Consider the following 15,325-nt stretch of genomic DNA (forward strand, 5'->3'; position numbering starts at 1 on the left):
ACATTTATTGAGCGTATTTTTGCACACATACATTATTTCAGTGTCCTCCCAACAATAGTATAAGGACGGTACTATTGTTAGGCCCATTTTACAGATAAGGAAACTGAGGCCCAGAAAAATTAAGTAATTTGGAAGATAAATATTTTGCAAGTGAGTGTCAGAGTTAGGATTAGAACCCAGGAAGTCTGGCTCCAGGGCTTGTGTTCTTAAACACTACTGAGGAGTGTGTTTTACTGACAGGAGGTGGAGGGAGAGGAGGTGCTGTAAAAGGGCCAGAAATAGAAGGGTACCTTGAGGATTTTGGCTTTGGACTGGCATGATGCTGTCCCAGTCACTGAATAGATGGACAGGGGCATATTCAGGCAAATACTCAGAAATATGACATAATTTTATACCTAATCTCTGACCCTTATCCATTTCTGTTCTTGTAGAGTCAGCCAGTCTCCAGCCCAGCTTTAGACATCTAGCAGGGGACCTAGTTAGCCTAAGAGAATTAATGAAGCCATCTCTGGCTTATGGAGAACCAGAGTGGTCAGTGAGAGCCTGGGGGCCAGAATCCATTTCTAAAGAGGTGGACCATCCGCAGTAAACTGGATCTGGGGGCTTTGAACCCTCCCAGACCAATATGGAAATGTCTCAGGACTTCGCCCTGGACCCACGTCACCACTGACTCTGAGGGAAGGTCCTCCACTTTGCTCTGGGTAATTAAGAGCACAGTCTCAGGAGTCACCCAGTCCTGGGTTTGAATCTCACTAATGGCCTGTGCAGACTTGGGGAAATGAACTGTGCTTACAGTCTTCCATCTGTCAGATGGGCATAATAATAGGACCTACTTCATAGGGTTGTTATAAGGATTAAATAAATGAATCCATATCAGCCATATAAAGCATGCTAAGCACTCAATAAATGTGGGCGATGGTAATTATCTACATCTTGTCTCCATTTAAAAAGTAATTTGGTCTTGAGCCTACAGTGTACATTATCACATCTGGTAGGGAGAGGCCTGGTGAACAAAGCCTGTGGCCTTGCCAGGCCCTGCAGCCATGTGCTTGGGCCTTTCTGGAAGAGGAAATGGTCTGATCACCCGCTGTCTGGGTCACAACCACTTTCTTCAGGGAAGGGCTCTGTGGCCTCGTCTACTGGACGGGCTTGGTTATGACGAGCACCCAAGCCTGGCTCTGCCACCCACTCCCGCAGCCTGTGGAGAGGCACACACCCACCTGCCCAGTAGAATGCTCTTCCATGCCGTGCCAGGCTCTCTGGTGCAGGGGAGGGTACCATGGAAACTAGTGCACTTCTGTAGGTTCTTCCACTGACCTGGCTGGAAGACCGTGGCTGTCACCATTACCAAGATAATGCCTGCATTCAGCGAAAGGCTATCGAGGGTCCAGGGCAAGAGAAGTTTCTAGGCGTGGTAGAAAGGTCCTTTTCAAGCTGACTCGGGAGCCTTGGAAGTAAAGTGTGGAGATGACGGGGTGGGGCCTGGGGACTAGGTCTGTGTCTGATCCCCGTGGTGTCTTTAGTCCCCTGCCCAGTGTTGGCTCCCTAGGAACAGCACACCATATAGTGGTTAAGCATGCGGGCTCTGGAGCCAGACAGCCTGCTGTCTTGGCACCGTCTTATTAGCTGATGACCTCTGGCAATTTCCTTCTTTTAGAAAAAGAATTTTTAGATTTTTTATGGCTGTGTTGGTTCTTAGTTTTGATGGGCAGGCTCAGTAGTTGTGGTGCTTTGCTTAGTTGCCCTTTGGCAGGTGGGATCTTAGTTCCACCACCAGGGATGAAAGCTGAGTCCCCTGCATTGGAAGGTGGATTCCTAACCACTAGACCACCAGGGAAGTCCCCCTCTAACAATTTCCTTAACTTCTCCCTGCCTCTGTTTTCTTATCTGTAAAAAAGGATGATGATAATAATAATATCTTCATACCTCTTTGCTGCTAAGTCGCTTCAGTCATGTCCAACTCTGTGCGAACCCAGAGACAGCAGCCCACCAGGCTCCCCCATCCCTGGGATTCTCCAGGCAAGAACACTGGAATGGGTTGCCATTTCCTTCTCCAATGCACCAAAGTGAAAAGTGAAAGTGAAGTCACTCAGTCGTGTCCAACTCCAAGTGATCCCATGGACTGCAGCCTACCAGGCTCCTCCATCCAAGGGATTTTCCAGGCAAGAGTACTGGAGTGAGGTGCTATTGCCTTCTCCGCCATACCTCTTTAAGTTGTTGTAAAACTTGAGTTTTCAAAAAAGTGCTTAGAACACCGTCAGGCATATAATAGGGTTAAGTGTTAATTGTTATTTCCCACATGTTAGGGATTTTAATTCTAGATAGAGGCTTAGGTAAGTAATGGTGCAAATCCAGATTTATAGACTATTTGATCTTGAAGTCTGCTCTCTTTGAATGCTACTACCGTGTATGAAAAGAATACCTTACCTTGGATACTTTAAGAAGGCCCAGATTTCAACTTCAGGAACAAGTGTCCGAACCTTTGCGACCCCATGGACTGTAGCCCACCAGGCTCCTCCATCCATGGGATTTTCCAGGCAAGAGTACTGGACTGGGTTGCCATTTCCTTCTCCAGAGGATCTTCCTGACCCAGAGATTGAACCCAGGTCTCCCACATTGCGGGTAGACGCTTTACCGTCTGAGCCACCAGGGAAGTTCCCCAAAGTAGAACACAATTGTCAGACCTTGGATTTTTGTTTTAGATAGAGAAGTTAAACTGCCTACGGGTAGTAGGGATTTAGCCCAAAGGGCCGGAATCAACCGTGTCCTGGTCCCGGATCCCAGGGCAAGTCTAGTAAGCTTGCCCTTTGACCTGAATCTGGGTGACGTTAGTAATACAGGAATAGGTGAAATGCCAGCCACACTTGGCTGGCCCATAAAAAGGAAATACTTCCCACACCTTGCTTTTGCACACTGAAGGCCCCCAGGTAAAGGCATCCCCGCCACAAGCCTCTGGCTTTAATGTCTGGGTGTGACTGCAGGAACCACCCAGTACAAACCGGAGTGAACCGGCTGCCCTTTCCCTACTCGGCTGCCAAGTCAAACAGAACACAGAGAACACAAATAGAATCGTCACAATAAACTGGTTGTTGGAGGCAGACACAAGAGAACCCACTCCCTGGCATGGCCACCCTCTTTGCGGGTCCAGACATGAGGTGCTCCGAGGGCTGAAGAAGGTGTGGCCCATGGGCATTCCTGCCCAGCGAGAAACCCTCTGACTTGTCTGTACTCACTGCCACCCACATGGATCCCTCCAGGGACTGCTTGCCAAGACGGGAGGGAGGAGGGTGTCCCCCAAGCTCTGGACCGGAAAATGCCCTTCCCACCCACTCGACTAATGTTAAGGAGGGACCTTTTCAGACACTTTTCAATCCTAAAGGCATCTGCGGGTTTGGAGGAATTCGTGCTAGACGTGCTTCTCTGAAGGGTCAGGCACGGGGGAGGAGAGAGGAGAAGAAGCAGGGACCAGGCCCGAGTGACGGCTTCAGGTAAATCTGGGCGGAGCTCTCCAGGTAGCCTGTGAACTTAGGTGGTGCCCTCCCTAGCCTGGGGCAGGTCAGAGTCTCCCAGAACTCGCCCAAACGTTTCTGCTGTGTGTGCTCTGGGGCATGTCTCTCTTTGCCTCTTGGATCGCAGGCCAATGAGGAAATAGAGGTGAGTCCTAGGAGGCTGGGACGGAGCCATGTTTTTACTCTGTGGTGTCAGCACCTTTTCATGAAGTTCTAGCAGATCTCACAAAAGATCTTTAATCTCTTCTCTGCCTTTTTGAAGAAATAAATTTTGTAAACAAGGGGGAGAGAGTTTCCCTGTGGAAAGGTAAACTGTAAAGTGACCCAGGTGGAGGTTTTCTGGGCATTTCACCTCATCTCGTGGGAATGCAGGAAGCGCAGATACTCTGAAAATGGACATCTGAGTTGGAAGACTGGCTCTGTACCACATCCTTGGGCAAATTGCTTAACTGCTTGAGCCTCAGTTTCTTTGGTAGTCAAGATGGGCACAAGAAAACTTAGTTCACAAGAAATGTTGGAAGGATAAAATGATATCACATATATGAAAGCAAAGAACATTCTATATAGTTTGGCACATCGAAGGGCCAGATCAACCTTGCCTTCAGTTATTTTCTTCCCCCACACTCATTGTCAGTGGCTTGCTGGGTTCTTGATTGGCCTGAAGAATTGGAAAAGAGATCTAGAAAGAGATAGAATCTTATGGTAAACAAAACTGTCTTATTCTAACTTAAAGTTTTAAGTGGGGAAGATAAGGACTGCTGCTTCACTTTCTTTCTAGCCGGTAAGATAGGTTATTTATACATTCTCATCTGAAACAAAGCACAAATCACTTCATTCTTACGCCCAAATTGACTCAATCTAATCTATCCACAAGTTGGACCTTTCCATTAACCATACTTTGGCCACCTGATTCGAAGAACTGACTCACTGGAAAAGACCCTGATGCTGGGAAAGATTGAAGGCAGGAGGAGAAGGGCATGACAGAGGATGAGACGGTTGGATGGCATCACCAACTTGATGAACATGAGTTTGAGTCAGCTCCGGGAGTTGGTGATGGACAGGGAGGCCTGGAGTGCTGCAGTCCACGGTGTCACAAAGAGTCAAACACGACTGAGCAACTGAACTGAACTGATTAACCTAACTTGAGATTTTTCCCTTTTCCATATGCTTTATGCTCTAGGTGTTGTATTATGGGGGTACGGGTGGTGTGGGTAGTACAACCCATATTCTCAAAGGGGTCTAGTTTGATCATTAGTAAACAGGAAAAAGTCAAAACTATCATTACCTTCCTGAAAATGTCAGAATTAGTAAACTGCTGCCTTGCCCACAGTGCTGGGATAAGCAGAGTCTGCATAAGGCTTGAATATGTGTCATGGTCTCAGCTATTATCTGGGGATTTTTGTTTCTAAGTGCAGATGATGGCTTTGTTCAACTCACTAAGCCCTTCCTCCTGTGTTCAGCCAACGTTTGCAGAAGACTGCCGTCTTTTAGTAAGTAGGAACCAGACAGGAAAAACATTATGGTAGAGATGGGTGGATGGTGGCAAGGGTTTGAGGAGTGCTGGTCAACTGGGTACACACCTGGGGAGTGGCAAGAGAGTGGGAAGGGAATCGAAGGAGAACTGTTTAGAGAAGGGAGTCAGGGAAGTGAGTAATAGGCAGGTCAGAGGATGGAGCAAGGGAATGCTGAAAGGGAACGGATATGCTCTGTGGGCAGGTAGTAAATATCTGAATGGGAGCACAGGAAGGCCTAGCATGGAGTAACAGGGAGGCAACCCTGAGGGGCTGATTTGTCAGTGATGTAAAGTGGGATTGGATGTGTGTTTGTGCAGGCATAGAGGGATCTCAGACCAAGTCCAAACACCATTCACTTTAATGAAATGCTTCGTCTTTATGTTTCAGCCATCAGAAACAGATGCTGTCATGCTCACTGCCATGGCTTATTTTGAATTCCAGCAACTAACACCCCTTTGGCTTTTCCTCAAAAATAAAAGTCACAGTTTAAATTCAGCCGAGCTTGCACATTATGATATTTGGAGAAAATTCAAAGCCCTGGCCCCTTCGGTTGTACCATATCATTCAACCGCAACATTCTGTTCAGGGTGGTTGCCCTCACATAGTCATCTCAACCCTTCACTCCCCTGTTAGCCAGTTTGGTTTTATTTACAATTTGTTACCACCATATTCCTGTAACTGTTTCCAGAGCTGAGTGAAGAAAAAGGAGGCTTGCACACAGATTTCTCACACTGGAGTTAGCTTCTATCACTTCAGTTCAGTTCAGTTCAGTCGCTCAGTCATGTCCGACTCTTTGTGACCCCATGACTCGCAGCACGCCAGGCCTCCCTGTCCATCACCAACTCCTGGAGTTCACTCAAACTCATGTCCATCAAGTCGGTGATGCTATCCAGCCATCTCATCCTCTGTCGTCCCCTTCTCCTCCTGCCCTCAATCCCTCCCAGCATCAGGGTCTTTTCCAATGAGTCAACTCTTCCCATGAGGTGGCCGAAGTATTGGAATTTTGGCTTTAGCATCAGTCCCTCCAATGAACAACCAGGGCTGATCTCCTTCAGAATGGACTGGTTGGATCTCCTTGCAGTCCAAGGGACTCTCAAGAGTCTTCTCCAACACCACAGTTCAAAAGCATCAATTCTTTGGCGCTCAGCTTTTTTCACAGTCCAACTCTCATATCCATACATGACCACTGGAAAAACCATAGCCTTGACTAGATGGACCTTTATTGGCAAAGTAATCTCTCTGCTTTTTAATATGCTATCTTGGGTCATAACTTTCCTTCCAAGGAGTAAGCGTCTTTTAATTTCACGGCTGCAGTCATCACCTGCAGTGATTTTGGAGCCCAGAAAAATAAAATCTGACACTGTTTCCACTGTTTCCCCATCTATTTGCCATGAAATGATGGGACCAGGTGCCATGATCTTAGTTTTCTGAATGTTGAGCTTTAGGCCAACTTTTTCACTCTCCTCTTTCACTTTCATCAAGAGACTCTTTAGTTCCTCTTCACTTTCTGCCATAAGGGTGGTGTCATCTGCATATCTGAGGTTGATATTTCTCCAAGCACTCTTGATTCCAGCTTGTGCTTCTTTCAGCCCAGCGTTTCTCATGATATACTCTGCATAGAAGTTAAATAAGCAGGGTGACAATGTACAGCCTTGACATACTCCTTTTCCTATTTGGAACCAGTCTGTTGTTCCATGTCCAGTTCCAACTGTTGCTTCTGACCTGCATATAGGTTTCTCAGGCTTCTATAGTCAAGACCAAATTAAGCAACGAAGAAATCAAAGCTTCACTTCCTACTGACCTAGGTTTTTTAGAGCCTTCCCATTTTTCAGTATCAGGCACCTCAGGGGCTGCTAGGGACCTCAGGGGCTGCTAGCGGCTTCCTAGGTGGCGCTAGTGGTAAAGAACTGGCCTCCCGATGCAGGAGACTTAAGAGACCCGGTTGGATTCCTGGGCAGGGAAGATACCCTGGAGGGGGAAATGGCAACCCAATCCAGTATTCTTGCCTGGAGAATCTCATGGACAGCCTGGCGGTTTACCGTCCATAGGGTCGCAAAGACTCATACACGACTGAAGTGACTTCGCAGGCAGGCAGGTAGGGGCTTCCACATTTTCTCTCTCCAACTCTTGAACACGGTTCCCTCCCTCTAATCTTCAATAAAGCTCTAAACAATCAGTGTCTAAAGTTCTGCTTCTTTTAACGTATAAAAGCTAAATCCAAACTTCTTTATGAAAGTGAAAGCCGCTCAGTCGTGTCCGACTCTTTGTCCATAGAATTTTCCAGGCCAGAATACTGGAGTGGGTAGCCAGTCCCTTCTTCAGGGGATCTTTCCTACTCAGGAATCGAACGCAGGAGTTTCCTGCGTTGCAGGCAGATTCTTTTTACCAACGGAGCTATCAGGGGGATGATTCCCCTTGATTCCGGAGTTTACTCCAAGAGTGGGAAAGTTTCCTACGCTGGGTTTTTTTCCCCCTATCTCCTGCGCAAGGGAAGTTTGGCCAAGTGGTTGTATTGTGGGCCGCTGTCTGGAGGAGACGGCGGTTCCGGAGGTCACCCTGACAACTAAGGGTAGAGGGGATGATCTGGGTTTGGCCCTCAGTCTGGAGTCACAGGCAGCACAGAGAGATCTTGGCTCAGGACCTGGGGCTGCACCGTGCTGGGGCAGCCTCGGGGGTGTCCTGGCTTTCCACGGGGTTGGGGAACCCTCTCTGGCCCGGGGGCGGGAGCCGCCGTTCCACAAACTGGTTATGGCTCCACTGCCGCCTCAGCACTTTCTAATTCCGGCTCCAAACAACAACAGCTAGCAGCTGCAGCCATAGCAACAAGCCCCGCCCACCCGGCCTCGCTCCCGGCAAGCGGCACGTGACGGTGACGCCTGCGTCGCTCCCTCCGCCCCTGGCGCTGCGGGAGGGCGGGGAGATGACGTGTACTCAGTCGTCTCCTTGGATATAATGCATAGACGTCAACGTCGCCCAGTGTTTAGTGTGTAATGTTCCTCCGTTTCTATGGGAACGTCAGGCGGCCAAACACCGACCCCAGCAACAGGCTTCTGATTGGTCCGTAGCTTCCCAAGGCGGAGCTTCGTCTTCGCGCCCGCTCTGCTGTGTTGCTGTTTTGGTTGTTTGTGTCCCGCTTGTTTATTTCTCTAACAGATCCTGGAGGTTGGAGTCTGAGATCCCCATCGCCAAGGATGGGAACCAGGTGGAAACGTACCCAACGTGCAGCTTTCGCTTGCCGATTACAACCCAATAGATGGCATGTTTCCCTTGTGACCAAGTCCCTTCTGAGAGTCCGGGGCCGAGGCCCAGCGTCATCACAGCCCAATACTTGGTGTTTCACCCTCTGACCGCCCCACCTCCACCCATCAGCATCACATCTGAGGCCATTACCCTTTCAGCCTCATTCCACAAACTGTGTTGCCTTCACACTTAAACTTGTTTATGCTCTTAAGGGAGCGGGGCCGGGGTAGGGGGTACTTTCATACATAATGTCAGGATTCAGTGCTACTCCCTGCAGAATTTGGCTACATTTTTTTTCATCTGGTCTTAATTCTGTTAAATGACATCATTGATTTGTCGTTCCACCCATAGATGCCCAGTTTTCCCGTAGCCTGAACAGACACCAAAGGATCCCCAAAGACCTGCGTGGGTGCTTCAATTCGTGGGCTAGTTGAATATTAGGCTTTTCTCCCTGCCCATTTTAATTCAAAACTGGGGGGCATTTGACTTTTCCAAAAGAGACAGAAATAAATTGAGGACAGAAATGGGGGGGAGTGTTAAAATCTGCTATTAAAATCCCATATTTCTTGATATATAATAGCAGTAAACATTCTGAGTCCTGAATGTTTCCAGAAACAGTTTTAACCTACCCTGGGCTCCCATCAGTGAAACCAGGTTAACATCTGGCAAGAGATAGTGATCTAGCCTCAGGGTTTTCAGTCAAGTTGTGCCCGAAAGAATGCCTTAAAATCTTAAGTTATGGTGTCAAACATAATAAATTTTCACCAGCTAGCTCATGCACATACAAGTCAGATGTTTCATAAAAGGTTTAGATGATCTGATAATATGTTTTCAAAACCCGAAGAGTGAGTGAGAGAAAGAGAGAGAGAGACCCTGATGCAACCTCAAGTTAAAAACAAGAAAAGAAAAGTACTTTTGTAGATTGGAATTGATAAGGAGTAAGGAGGGTATCTATTCGCTTTGTTCTAATTTTAACCTACCTTTCCCCCTTTATCTCCTCTGGTAAATAGTCTTGCTAACTGTCCTCCCCCTGCCCCTAGGCCAGCCTCATAGCCTATAATTTCCTTCAGAGATGGGAGTGAAATTAAATGAAATTGGGAGCCTGCTTAATGCAAATAGGACCAAAGGGCACAGCTCTGTATCATAATGAACTTCATTCTGATTAAGTCACAGGGACTGCAAGTGCTTACTATTTACCGAGTAAATATATTAAATTGCCAGGCAAGTCTCCCTCTTGTCCTGACACTGCCAGGGAATATTTGAAAGTCTGATATAAGATCATTTCAAAATGATCAAACATCTCTTTCTAATTCTATCATCTCTCTTTATGTTTCCAGGAATACAGAGTGTCTTGGTCTCTGAGAGCCAATATATCTGGGTTACACCAGAAGAGGAATAATGAGGCAATCTTTGTACTCTTCAATGAAAATGACCTGAAAAGCTGGAAGAGGTGGCTGAAGGCATTTTCTCAGTTTGGATGAAGAAGTGGGGAGGAAGGTGAAAGATGACAGTCTCCAAGTGACTAGATTTGACTCCAGCATGTGAACTGGATTTTATGATTCTGTCCAAGGGCATCAGTTATAACTTTAGAGCCTCCATGTCTTTTTCCATCTCTCAGACTTATTTCCTTTCTTCTTAGTTCTTTTGTTGTGCTTGTTCTTTTTAAAAAATATTTATTTATTTATTTTAATTGGAGACTAGTTACTTTACAATATTGTAGAGGTTTTTGCCATAGATTGACATGAGTCAGCCATGGGTGTACATGTGTTCCCCATCCTGAACCCCTCTCCCACCTCCTTCCCATCTGCCATCCCTCAGGGTCATCCCAGTGCACCAGCCCTGAGCACCCTGTCTCATGCATTGAACCTGGACTGGCGATCTATTTCACATATGATAATATACATGTTTCAATGCTATTCTCTCAAATCATCCCACCCTCGCCTTCTCCCACAGAGTGTGGTTGTTTGAACCCAAATATAGTCATGGGCCATGGTATGTAGCCCAGGGAGTCACAATTTAATTAAATACCATTACATTTGGTATGTAATTCAGGAAATACCAGGTAGATTATAGTTTTGATGGTACTGAAAGCAGCAGTTTATTTCATATGAGTTTACATGCACACACACACACATGTACAGATCCTTTCTGCCCAGTGGTTTGGCTGAGCTGCTCCATTTAGCTGACCAGTTTCAACCTAAGGACTGTGATGTCCTGCTAGACTATGGATTTCTTCAAACCACAAGACAATTAATCTCCCCAGCCTATTTCCTCATCTATAAAATGGGGTCTGGAGAACTCACTAACCCCACCGGTTTGCTCTGACCTAAGAGGTTTGTAACGATGTAGTGATCATTAATGGGCACTGTGGAAACTCCAAATGGTGTATAAATGCTTGATAATTATTAATGGGTGCAGTTTTCCCCAATGCCTCCTGCCTTAGTACTGAGTGGAACCAACACCCATCAGGTTTCCATGGCAAAGGGGCCTTGACCCAGGCCAGAAAGTGTAGGAGCAATGACCTACATGGCCTTCCCAGGCCCAAGGGCCTCTTCCACACCCTAGCCATGACTGAATTCAGCTTGCTGTTCACATTCCTCAAGTCTAGCTTTCCTTAGTTGTAAAAATGAAAACATTACTACCTGCCCTGGTTACCTCTTAGGACTCATATGAGGCCCAGTCCAGGTAACTCTTTTTTTTTTTTTTTCAGGTAACTCTTGTGAAAGAGCTTCGAAAACTGTAAAGCAGAAAGCATTTTCCAGTTTAAAAATGTCTTATGAAGTGATCTGCATATGAATCAGTGTCAAGGTGGGCTTGAGGGGGTATAATTCATAGGCAGGCTGGATGAATCCCCACCTATGTGATTTGATATGTCCTATATCAAGGCCTGGGCTTCCCTGGTGGCTCAGATGGTAAAGAATCTGCCTGCAATGTGGGAGACCCAGGTTCAATTGCTGGGTAGAGAAGATTCCCCTAGAGAAGGGAATGGCTACCCACTCCAGTATTCTTGCCTGGAGAACTGCATGGACAGAGGAGCCTGGCGGGCTACAGTCCATGGTATTGCAAAGAGTCGGACACAACTGAGTGACTAAACACACACACACACACATATCAAGGCATGCTCCCTCACCATTCCTAAAATTATCCATTTTCAGCCATATATGTCTTTGGCGTAAGCATTTGCCTCTCTCTTCAGATCTCAGTTTTAGAATACAGATATTTCAATTAGTAATAAAGCTCCTAAACCTGAACATAAGTGAGGTTATCAAATGGAACCACACGGGAGCCTTGGGCTCTTGAGTGAGTCTGAGAAACGAGTTGCTGGGAACCTAGAGAAGACTATCCATCTTATTCAAAGGGGGTCATCACAGGCGTGCAGGTTGCTGACAGAGGATCTGCAGAGCCCACCCAGCACACCTGGGTTCTCTCACACCTCCAGGGGGGAGACTCTCCTCCCCACATCCTCACCCAAAGCCTCAGAGGGCGCTACTGCACAGTGACCCAGGACTTTCCACCCTGTTGGATAGCAGAGGCCAGCAAAGTTTTTAAAAAGCTGGTGAACTGACATAGGTTGCCAACTTTTAATTTTACCAAGTAACAACAGTTGCCATCATTTCATAAATGACTAAAGTGAAAGTCACTTAGTCGTGTCCGACTCTTTACCACCCCATGGACTGTATAGTCCATGGAATTCTCCAGGCCAGAATACTGGAGGGGGTAGCCCTATACCTTCTCCAGGGGATCTTCCCAACCCAGGGATCGAACCCAGGTCTCCCACATTGCAGGTGGATTCTTCACCAGCTGAGCCACAGGGTATTTGAATACTCAAAAAGTCAAAAGGATGTGGACTGAAGGATTGAATATATGTATGTTTATGAAAACTCCTTGTTTTGTCTTTATTTCTTATCTTCCTTTGACAGTTCTATTCATTCTTCATTCTCCATGGGGTGGTGTTGACAGTGGTGAAGAGCAGACAGAGAAACCAAGGAGAGGTAAAAATCTGACCCAAGAACCATTTGAGTTTCCTGATCAGACTGGCTGCTTCTTGCAGTATGCATTTTTGGGTCACTGGTTTCTTTGGCAAAGGAGAGTAATATAATCTCACCAGATGGGTTCCTGGTAGTGGGACTGTAATACATTGAGTAATTCCCTTGGAATTGCTTCCACTCTGGGGCAGGTCAGTTTGTTTCTAAGGGTCTGATCCTTGCTTGGACTATGCCCCACCCACCCAAACACTTCTGGTTTTACCTGGAGAGTTGGGATAACTCACAGCCTTATACCTGATTCAGCCAGATCAGATAGAGGTGAATGTTGGAGACTGGCAAAGTTCCCAGAGGAGGAAACAAGCCTACCTTCCCCCTGGGATCCCAGGCAGGTGCAGGAGACACTGGCACAGCCAGTTTAACCAGCATCTTGGGCAATATTTGGCCAGTAAGTTTTTCATACTTCCAGTTTCCTCTGGCAGAAGTGGAATCTCTATATTCTGTGGTTGCATGTGGATGTAATGCAATCAACACCCTATTTCTCTTCTCTCTCTATGATTGATATACAGTATATATATTTCTCTCAAAAGCCCAATATGAATAGAAGCTGAGGCTATAATTTAATTCTAAGCAATTTAACCATAATTAAGGCCCCTGAGACTGAATTTCTCTCTTACCCGCCACCAGCCACCACAGAGTAGACACTCAGGGAAGTAAATGCACTTATTCATGTTACCAAGTTACTACTTACTACACTGGGGAGAAAATTTAGTCCAAATATCTCTTGTGGATTACAAACTTATAAGATCATTATTATTATTATTATTTAGATCATTATTTTTGTATTAATTTTTATTGGAGTATAGTGGCTTTACAAAGTCGTGTTTATAAGATCATTGGATTAAAAAAATTATTGAACCTATACAACCAAAATGGCATAATATACCTATATTATTGAATTTTGGTAAATATTAAATAACATAACAGTATCTGTAAAGCACTGAACATAATCCCTGAACAAACACTCAATAAATATTAGTTATTGTTATTTCCATGCATTCAAGAAGTACTTTTTGAGCAGCCTTTACTTGGTCAGGTACTATATAAGGGGCTAGAGAGCCAATGATGAGTAAAACAGGCAAGGTTTCTGCCTTCCTCAAATGGGGAACTAGACATAAAACAAATTCAACCAACATTTACCTACCAACACCAGGGCTTCACTAGATGCTTAGGGGTCCATCAATGAACTAAACAAATATTCTTGCCCTGGTGGAACTTATCTTTTAGACATTAGACCAACTGCTTTCTAAATAAGTGTATATTATTTTGAATGGTGTCTAGTGCTATACATACAAAGCCTAGGATGGAACAAGGGTTTCTGAAGTGTTCCTAATTCAGCCTAGATGCTCAGAGAGTTTCTCTATGATGATATGATACTGAAGTTTGTGATCTGGATGAAGGGTAGATTGAGTTGAGAAGCAGAGTGGAATTAGGGGCAGAGAACATATGTATAATACTAGCAGCTCATATTTAATTCATGCTTTTCATGTTATGATGCCTTTTCCCAAATGTTCTGGAGGCTGGGACTGCCAAAATCGGAAGACATCCCTGCATCAGAAGTTTGCATCCAGATTGAATTTCGCCCTGCACTCCAGAATGCATTATCGTTTGCTCCTTCCCAGGAATCACTGACAGTTGATGGTCGCTGCCTCAGCTTCCCTTGGTCTCATTGTCTGGAACAATCAGCACCAACTGTAGTAGGAATGACTGCTGAGAACTGAACTCCACTTCTTATTACTGGCTGTAAGGAAAGTCACCATAGTGCCCCCCAGAAATATGTCAGCATACATTTGCTGTTAGATTTAAATAATCAAGCATGGGCTGAATAATCAATTTCTGAGGGTTGAGCTACTCTCTTCTCCCAACCCACATGTAAAAAAAAAAAAGCCCACTTTTCCCTTTGCCACTGAATTTTCTCCCATTTAAGTTTTAATGCTCTTTTTCTGTCATTCCCAGCCTGAAAAGCATTCCAGTTCTGAAATAGTTCACATAGTTCTGTGTAGACATAATATTTACGGGAACTGAAGATGGGTGGATTCTGATAATGGCTTGTGGGATGGTCTTCAGTGCAGACAAAATAACAAAGAATTCAAAAAACTAATACTATGAGAGTTCAGTCCCCCATAAATTTCCCAAATGTACTTGCTTAAACCCTGTATATTAGCAGAGTACAGGAGAGTGTCACCTGGGGTGAGAAAACTTGGTGTGTTCAGTGTTCTGTTTTACAGCACAGATTCTAAGTTGAACTCAGTTTATTGTCAGTAGCTCTCTAACAAAGGGCAAAATGGAATGTGCTTATTTTCAAATTCCTGTTAAAAAAAGGCCCTGGAAGACCTCACAGACTGCTTGAGGGCAATTTGTGTCAGTATTTTTCAGAGCTCTCATGTGAGACTCTTCAAGCTATTGAGAGAGAGCTTAGCAGCCATTGATGTTTAGTGTGCAGCCGTCTATAAGAAGGATCCATACGGGTTGTTATGGTACGAGAATGAAATAAAACCCTCCATGTCCTGTTTGAAGTTTAGTGACAGGTTAGGGAGGAAACTAAATGGGGAATGGCTGGGACATTTCCAAATTTGGTAGCAGTGATCCAAAAGTTGGTGTTTACGGTCTGTGGGAGGGATGGATGGTTTGTTGGTAGGTGTTATGGTCTGGTGGAGAGAGACAGTTTTTGGTAACTCAGACACTAGGGCTTGAAGTGCACCTTACAAAGACAGAGGGTTGCTGGGCTCCGTGGTTATATTTCTCAATACTTTACACTGGGAAGCATTTCCTCTACCCAGAATGCTCTGCTCCTTGCCCTTCTCATGACAAATGTCACCTCCTTCCACCCAATCCAAAGCAGCAACACAGTCACTCACAACATATGCTTCCACTTTTCCAAGTGCTACTTGCCTAGCACTTACTTTTATATATTTTATTTATTTGTTTTCTTGTTTATTACTAGACCATGAGCTTGGGTAGTTGTTTTTTCTTATGCAAGGTAAGAATAATTTGAGGTCTGTGAAACCCCTTTCTTCCC

At 45.5% G+C, this 15,325-nt stretch overlaps 1 long non-coding RNA gene across 3 annotated transcripts; it reads left to right on the forward strand.

The window, feature by feature from the left end:
* Window positions 1–3,248: 3,248 nt before the first annotated feature.
* LOC105606508 (uncharacterized) lies at window positions 3,249–5,518 on the forward strand. 3 transcript variants are annotated; one of them, XR_003590002.3, is made up of 3 exons: window positions 3,249–3,488; window positions 4,920–4,999; window positions 5,411–5,518. It is a non-coding gene; the product is annotated as an uncharacterized LOC105606508 (long non-coding RNA). The 3 variants fall into 3 exon arrangements; XR_003590004.2 differs by lacking the exon at window positions 3,249–3,488 and adding an exon at window positions 3,559–3,654; XR_003590003.2 differs by lacking the exon at window positions 3,249–3,488 and adding an exon at window positions 3,559–3,654 and having other exon boundaries at window positions 4,925–4,999.
* Window positions 5,519–15,325: the final 9,807 nt, after the last annotated feature.

This window comes from Ovis aries, chromosome 7 (genome assembly GCF_016772045.2).
Source record: "Ovis aries strain OAR_USU_Benz2616 breed Rambouillet chromosome 7, ARS-UI_Ramb_v3.0, whole genome shotgun sequence".
In the NCBI taxonomy this organism is placed as follows: Eukaryota; Metazoa; Chordata; class Mammalia; order Artiodactyla; family Bovidae; genus Ovis; species Ovis aries.